At 48.0% G+C, this 8,804-nt stretch overlaps 1 pseudogene; it reads right to left on the reverse strand.

Annotated features, from left to right (window-relative positions):
• Positions 1–279: 279 nt before the first annotated feature.
• Positions 280–969, reverse strand: LOC114220749 (glycine cleavage system H protein, mitochondrial pseudogene; annotated as a pseudogene).
• Between the last annotated feature and the right edge of the window lie 7,835 nt (positions 970–8,804).

The raw sequence follows: 8,804 nt of genomic DNA on the forward strand, positions 1-8,804 counted from the left end.
ATAAAATCGGCTGCATTCAAAAAAACCTTCACTTCCAGACCTAAAATTTGAACTTAATGTAAGTATCACGTCACAAAAAAACATTCTTACTTCTTCTCAATAGTTAAAGGGTGTAATCACTTCATAAACAGTACAAAACAGTGGGGCAGGGGAGAGCTACAATTTGCAAAAAAACCCAAAATAAAACTTGAAAGTAAGGGTGGGAGACTAGGGTGAAGAGGGGACTTTTGTTGTTGTTGATTTTTTTGTTTCATACTAGTTTATTTAGGGGTTCCATTTTCACTCCTCAATAGATTTTATGTATTTCTCATATGCTTCTTCACTCATTCATTCATCCAGTTCTGAAGGATCACTGAGTGCTATCTTGATCAGCCAACCATTTTCATAACAAGATTTGTTGACAAGTCCTGGATTTTCTGCAAGAGCTTCATTAATTTCAGTTACTTCTCCTGATAAGAGAATAGAGTTCACTAGCAGCTTTCACACTTTCCAAAGCACCAAACTCATCTTGTTTGTTCAGTTTTGTCCCAACTTCAGGCAGACTACAGTAAACAACATCTCCCAGAGCTTCCTGTGCAAAATTGCTGATTCCCACTGTTCCAATACCATTTTCTGTTGTTATCCGTTCATGTTTGTCTGTGAATTTACGCACGGAGAGCCGAGCGGAGCCCGTGCGCAGTGTCCGGACGGCGCCCGCCCTCAGCCCCCAGGGCCGCGGCAGGCAGGGTGCGGCGGGCGCGGAGGCGACGCGCAGACTGCAGGCTGCAGCCCGCACGCTCCGCACCGCTCGCAGCGCCACGTTCACAGACGTGCGGGGCTCGCCGAAGAGGGGACGTTTCTTAAGTCTTCTACGCTGGGCAAGTCACTTAACCACTCTGGACCTGAGGCTCCTCCTTTGGAAAAGGGAGAGAATAAAAGTCCTTGGTTCCCTAGGTGGTCCTCAGGATTAACTGAGATAACACCTTCCATTCCAGACAGGTGGGCTGAGCCGCAGGGTTACCCTGTTAATGTTAATAATAATCATTATTATTCAAACCAGGGGGACTGTGGGAGGAGCAAGTGCACGGATGTTTGCAAAGCCCCCGGCAAAAAGTCTGGCACTCTGGAGACCTCCAAAGAAGCTCCCAACTTCCTGTTTTCCACCCCCACCCCCACCCCTCCCTCCACTCTAGGTCATTCAAGATAGACCTCCCCGGCCTCCTGCACCGGCCCCCCAGGTCTCCTGCTCCCCAGGCCTTGCCCAAGACAGGAGAAGGTGTCCATGGCAGCTGGCCAGGGTAGGGGATAGGACCGGGTGTGGAGGGAGGAGGGTTCTGACCAGGTCCCCCGCCCATTGTCTGAACTCGCCAGCCCGCCAGCCAGATGATGTCCTGGGTCTCCGGCACCAGCTGGCTGCCCCCCTCCCCCCCCGCATTCCCCCTTCCTCCCAGCTCCCTCCTCGTCACTCAGCCTCCGCCCCCACCCACCCCCAGCTTAGAAAGATGCGGGGTGTGACTAGAGGATCTGAGCTTTGTCCCCCAAATTGTAGGCTGATTTGCATTCCTTTAACAATTTGCACACTCCATTCATTTGTAGAGAGCTAGAAGTTGCAAAGCCTGCAGGGGTCTTTGGGTTTATTTTATCTGAGTCCGGTTTTCAAAATGGGATTTTGGGTGTTCCCTTTCAGCCTTCAGCACTTCCTTATTCTGGAAAATTGACCAAATGATTTTGCCACTCTGATCCTCAGTTTCCTCATCTGTAAAATGGGGAAAATAACTGAGCTTTCCTACAGAGTAGCAGAGGGGAGTAAATAAGAGAACGTATGCAATGAACCTAGCACAAAGTGTGTGCGCAACAGATGTTAACTTGCTATTACTTAAACATATTATCATCCTGATGTCCTCCAGAGCCAACTGTTAAACCTGTGCTGGCCAATAAGGCAATCACCAGGCACAAGTGGCTATTTAAATTTTAAGTTAAATCAGAACTTTATTTTTTTTAAAGATTTTATTTATTTGAGAGAGAGAGAGCACAAGAGGGAAGAGGGTCAGAGGGAGAAGCAGACTCCCTGCTGAGCAGGGAGCCCGATGTGGGACTCGATCCCGGGACTCTAGGATCATGACCTGAGCCGAAAGCAGTCGCTTAGCCAACTGAGCCACCCAGGCGCCCCTAAATCAGAACTTTAAATCCTAGGTCACACCAGCCACACTTCAAGTGCTCTATAGCCACTTCTCTCTTTTTTTTTTTTTCCAAAGGTTTTATTTATTTATTTGACAGAGAGAGACACAGCGAGAGAGGGAACACAAACCAGGGGAGTGGGAGAGGGAGAAGCAGGCTTCCTGCTGAGCAGGGAGCCCGATGCGGGGCTCGAGCCCAGGACCCTGGGACCATGACCCGAGCCGAAGGCAGACACTTAACGACTGAGCCACCCAGGCGCCCCTATAGCCACATTTTCTGATGGCTGTCATACCTTGCGGCACAGATACAGAACATTCTCATTACGGAAGAAATTTGTGTTAAACTGGGTTGATGCAAAGCTTCTCATGCCCCAGAGCTTTTCTCCCTTTCCCAAAGAGGGATCTCCCTATTGCAGTCTTTCTCCCCGCCCCCTTCAAGGTAATGACCTTGGTGAGTGGGTGTTCTTTTGTTCTCTGCACCTGGGTAGGAGGGTGGAGAACAGGTGTGGAGCTGTGCCCTGGAGCACCGAGGGGGTGGGTGTGATCATCTGCATTGTAAAGCAAACAGCTGCACCCAATTCTGCCCTAGCCACAGGCAGGAGCCTCCTTGGGCCCGGATGCTGTTGAGGGAGGGGAGACACTGGGAGTTTCAGGTCCCGTCCCCACCGCCTCCCATAGGCGGTGTAAGGTCACACAACATGTCTGAGCCTGGGATGAGCAGTTTCCAGCGCAGCTGACACCTGGGGAAGGTGCACCAGATGGGAGGCCCAGAGTGGAGGGGAGGAGAGGATTAGTAGCCTCTCAATGCCAAGGCTCAGCTGCACCAGAGGCTGAAAGGCATAAATAGGTCACATTCAGGCTATTTCAAATGATATGCATCCGCTGTGGTCCCACCTCACTAATGGGAGTTTAACAACCCCAGCAAGACATGTATACCTCCATGTGACTATCTACTGGCATCCCAAAGTTAACGTCCTGGAACCAGAATCCTTGCTTTTGCCTCCAAGATGTGTCTGTTCAGCCCACAGCTGTCTCCACCTCAGGGGATGGCTGCCCCATCCTTCCAGTGCTCTGACCCGAAATCTTAAAATGTCCCTTAACCCTTCTCTTTCCCATACCCTACAAAGGAGCCATCAGCAAATCCTATTGGCTCCACCTTCAAAATATATCTTGAGGGGCGCCTGGCTGGCTCAGTTGATGGAGCGTGCAACTCTTGATCTCAGGAGTGTGAATTTGAGCCCCACGATGGGTGTAGAGATTATTTTAAAAACTGGAGGGGGGGCTGGGTGGCTCAGGCAGTTAAGTGTTTGCCTTTGGCTCAGGTCTTGATCTCAGGGTCCAGGGATCAAGTCCCATATCAGGCTCTTGCTCAGCAAGGGAGTCAGCTTCTCCCTCTTCCTCTGCCCTCCCCCTGCTAGTGCTCTCTCTTTCTCACTCGTCTCTCTCAAATAAATCTTTTTAAAAATGTTTTAATCGGGTGCCTGGGTGGCTCAGTTGGTTAAGCGACTGCCTTCGGCTCAGGTCATGATCCTGGAGTCCCGGGACCGAGTCCCGCATCGGGGTCCCTGCTCGGCGGAGAGCCTGCTTCTCCCTCTCCCTCTGCCTGCCTCTCTGCCTACTTGTGCTCTCTCTTTCTTTGTCAAATAAATAAATAAAATCTTAAAAAAAAATTTTGTTTTAATCTTAATCAGTCAATCTTGAATCCAACCCCTGCTCACCATGGGCCTGCTGTCACCTTGGTCTGAGCCATCATTGTCTCCCTCTCGGAACTTTCCTTACTGGGGCCTGCTGGGCCCCATTTATCTGGCCCTGGACCCCCCAGCCACATACTGGTGTCCTTTCTGTGCCATGCACACACCTGCCTCAGGGCTTTTGCTCCTGTACCCTCCACCAGGAGCCACTCTTTAACGCACACAGCTTCTAGTAACTTTTTTTTCTTTCTTCTTACCTTAAGGTCTTAGGAATGGAAATACCCTTTTCAGAGAAGGCTTTCTTTTCCACCTTATATAAAACAGGACTCGCTGGGCCCCCACGCCTTTGTCTTGTTTTATTTCTCCTCAGGGCACCTATCATAGTATTTATTTACTTGCTCACTGTCAGCCCATTGTCTCTGTCCCCTCACAAGAATGGTGGCTCCATGGGGCAGGGATTTTGGCTATCTTGTTCACTGTTATTGTCTCAGTACTCTGCACATAGTGGGTGCTCAGTAAAGGAAGGAAGCTCAACCCTTGTGCTAGAAACCACACTTAGCACCTAATATGGTTATCTCATTGAATCCCCGTGGCCCCTAAGGCAGGCACTGTTATTATCTGACTTTGCAGATGGGGAAATGAGGCTCAGAAGCACTGATTGGCCCCAAATTAGTAAGACTTAAAGCTTGTCTCTTGTACCACTCCCCCACATACAATCAGAATTGACAGTGAAGGAGATGAAGCGGACTCAATTCTGAGTGCCCCAGGGTGTTCAGTTGCATAAGCATGACATCTGAGACCCTCTGCTCTATGAGTGGGCGACTCTCAATAGATGAGTCTCTTACACAGTCTCAGAGGAGCCTCTAAATCTCTGGATTTCTCTTCTCTTTTAGTGTGGCTTGTGGCCAATTGTTTAAAGGAAAAAAAAAGGAAATCAGAGCCCTCTAAGGAGTACTTGAAATCTTTCATATACCTTCCCTTGCCCAGGTTGTGATGTATCTTCTCTGATCTCCAAGTGGCAGCCCAGCCTCCCCACCCAGAAAAAAAGGTAGTGTGGCTGAAGGTCTGGAAAGCTCTGTGCCAGGAACAGGTCAAGAAGACGTGAGAGGTCTGGGGGAGCTATAAGAGATAGGTAGGGGCCAGGCAATATAGGACAGTGAGGAGTCTTGGAAGTGTTTTCTTTTGGTTTTGGTTTTGATTTTTGATTGAGGAAAAACCTATAGAACACAAATCTTTTTTTTTTTTTTTTAAAGATTTATTTATTTATTTATTTGTCAGAGAGAGAGACAGAACACAAGCAGGGGGAGAGGCAGGCAGAGGGAGAAGCAGGCTCCCCGCCGAGCAAGGAGCCCAATGTGGGACTCAATCCCAGGACCCTGGGATCATGACCTGAGCCTAAGGCAGGGCTTAACCAACTGAACCAACCAGGCGTCCCATATAACACAAATCTTAAGTGTGCATTTTCTCAAGCTGAACACACCTCCATGAAGGTGAGCACCCAGATCAAGAATAAGAATAATCACCAGTCCCTGATGTGCCGCTGAGTCACTATCCTTCCCCGATCCTAAGGGCCACCACTGTCCCGATTTCTAACAGCGCAAATTTTTTTTTAAAGATGTTATTTATTTATTCGAGAGAGAGAGAATGAGAGAGAGAGAGCACGAGAGGGAAGAGGGTCAGAGGGAGAAGCCGACTCCCCGCCGAGCAGGGAGCCCAATGCGGGACTCGATCCCGGGACTCCAGGACCATGACCCGAGCCGAAAGCAGTCACCCAACCAACTGAGCCACCCAGGTGCCCAACAGCGCAAATTAGTGTTACTTGTTTTTCAAATTTTATATGTAAATGGAATCATACAGTATATACTTTTTTTTGCGTCTGTCTTCTTTAACTCAACACTATGTGAGATTCATTTCTGTTGTCTGTATAGCAATGGTTTATTCACTGTCATTGCTATGTAGTATTCCATTGTGTGAATGTATCACAGTTGATTTATTCTCCTGTTGACAAACACTTGGGTACTTTCTTGTTTGGGCTCTGGTAAATAATGCTCCTATGGTTGTGTACATGTCTTCTCCCATACACACATAAGCATTCCTGTCTGGTATCTACCTACGAGTGAAAATGCTGCATGATAGGACAGGCATGTGTTTAGCTTTCGTAGACAAGGTTTTCCTAAGTGGTTGTACCACTTATACTCCTGCCACAAGAGTAGGAGAGTTCATGAGCGTTTTGGGTAGGGAGTGACACAATGTGAGTCCTAGTCCAACATCTATGGACTAGATGGCACTGCCCTTGGCACTTTCTCATCAGACACCATCCAGGGCCCAAGGACCAGACATAAACAAAAAAAGATCCCTGCCCCTGAAGCATTCACAGCCTATATGGAGGGTTTAAAACTGTGCTCCAGAGTAGTTTATGGGGTCTGTGTTCAGTACACGGGACCCTGTATTGTCTGGCAGGACCATGGTACCTGAAGAAATGAACGGATGTAGAGGAACATGACAACAGTCAGGCAGGACTTTTTTTTTTTTTAAAGATTTATTTATTTATTTATTCATGAGAGACAGAGGAGGAGAGAGAGAGAGGGAGAGAGAGAGAGGAGCAGAGGGAGAAGCAGGCTCCCAAGGAGCAGGGAGCCCGATGCGGGACTCGATCCCAGGACCCTGGGATCATGACCTGAGCCTAAGGCAGACGCTTAACCATCTGAGCCACCCAGGCGCCCAGGACTTTTTTTTTAATAAAGATTTTATTTTATTTATTTTATTTTTTTAGATTTTTATTTATTTAAGAGAGAGAGAGTGAGAGAGAGCATGAGAGGAGAGAGGGTCAGAGGGAGAAGCAGACTCCCCGCTGAACAGGGAGCCTGATGTGGGACTCAATCCTGGAACACCAGGATCATGACCTGAGCTGAAGGCAGTCGCTTAACCAGCTAAGCCACCCAGGTGCCCTTAATAAAGATTTTATTTAGGAACGCCTGGGTGGCTCAGTCCTTAAGTGTCTGCCTTGGGGGGCACCTGGGTGGCTCAGTCCTTAAGCCTCTGCTTTTGACTCAGGCCATGATCCCAGGGTCGTGGGATCAAGCCCCGCGTCGGGCTCCCTGCTCCGCGGGAAGCCTGCTTCTCCCTCTCCCACTTCCCCTGCTTGTGCTCCCTCTCTCGCTGTGTCTCTCTCTGTCAAATAAATAACACCTTTTTTTAAAAGATTTTATTTATTTAATTGGCAGAGAGAGAGAGAGAGAGAGAGAGAGATCACAAGTGGGAGAGGGAGAAGTAGGCTTCCCGCCAAGCGGGGAGCCTGATGCGGGGCTCGATCCCAGACCCTGGGATCATGACCCGAGCTGAAGGCAGTCACTTAACCGACTGAGCCACCCAGGTACCCCTAAATAAATAACATCTGAAAAAAAAAAGAAAATAGGAAAAACTGATACACAGTGGTGTTCAGCAAGGCATTATTTATGATACACAAAAAATTAAAAAGGAGCAGCGCTAATGATTATACCAATCGGATCCTACCAAAAGTAAACTATTATGTGACTATCCACTAAAGTGATGTGACATTGATGAATAATTTTTAGTGACAAGGAGAAATGCTGTGTATATAATAGCAAAAAAAGGCAGATGTAAAAATACATTAAGAGCATGATGTCAATTATGTATGAATACTCATGAATGGAAAGAAATTGAGGCTGTCTAGTAAAATGATGAGAGCATTTATTTCTGTGTTAAGAACTAAGAGTGATTTACATTTTCTTTTTTTATTTTTTTAAAGATTTTATTTATTTATTTGAGAGAGAGAGAATGAGAGATAGAGAGCACGAGAGGGAAGAGGGTCAGAGGGAGAAGCAGACTCCCTGCCGAGCAGGGAACCTGATGTGGGATTCGATCCCTGGACTCCAGGATCATGACCTGAGCCGAAGGCAGTCGCTTAACCAACTGAGCCACCCAGGCGCCCTACATTTTCTTTTAAAAATTTTTTAAAATGTTTTTTTAAAGATTTTATTTAAGTGAGAGAGGGCGAGAAAGCACAAGAGGGGAAGGGTTAGAGGGAGAAGCAGACTGCCCGGCGAACTGGGAGCCTGATGCAGGACTGATGTGGGACTCGATCCTGGGACTCTGGGATCATGACCTGAGCTGAAGGCAGGCACTTAATCCACTGAGCCACCCAGGCACCTGGGGGGCACAGTCAGTTAAGCGTCTGCCTTCAGTTCTCAGTTCATAATCCCAGTGTCCTGGCATGGAGTCCAGTATTGGGCTTCCTGCTCATCTGGGAGCCTGCTTCCCCTTCTCTTCCCTGCTCCTGCTCTCCCTCGCGATCTCTGTCGCTATCTCTGTCTCTCTTAAATAAATAAATAAAATCTTTAAAAAGATTTTATTTAGGGGCGCCCGGGTGGCTCAGTCGTTAAGCATCTGCCTTTCGGCTCAGGTCATGATCCCAGGGTCCTGGGATCGAGCCCCACCATCGGGCTCCCTGCTCAGCGAAGAGCCTGCTTCTCCCTCTCCCACTCCCCCTGCTTGTGTTCCCTCTCTCGCTGTGTCTCTCTCTGTCAAATAAATAAATAAAATCTTTAAAAAAAAGATTTTATTTATTTGAGAGAGAGAGAGCATGCAAGAGAGAGCAAGAGCCAGGGGGAGGGGCAGAGAGAGAGAGAGAGAAGCAGGTTTCCTGCTGAGCAGGCAGCCCCACAGACTTGGGGATCCATCTCAGGACCCATGACCTGAGCCGAACACAGATGCTTCACTGAGCCCTGATTTTCATTTTCTTCCTAATCTTGGTGTACAGCACACAAACTCCTCACCATGAGTATCCTCACCTTCCTTTTGCGATCATAAATAATACTGCATTTTAATATAACAGCTTATTCATCTTTCCCTCTGGGGGCTCTAGGACACTTCAGCCTCTTATGGAGAAAACATCTTACTAGAAAAGCCTCAGCCATGCCAAAAAGTTCTCTAGTGC

The sequence above is a fragment of the Eumetopias jubatus genome, unplaced genomic scaffold (assembly GCF_037043125.1).
Source record: "Eumetopias jubatus isolate StellerSeaLion01/CBP00866 unplaced genomic scaffold, mEumJub1_p1.0 scaffold_9, whole genome shotgun sequence".
NCBI classification, from domain to species: Eukaryota; Metazoa; Chordata; class Mammalia; order Carnivora; family Otariidae; genus Eumetopias; species Eumetopias jubatus.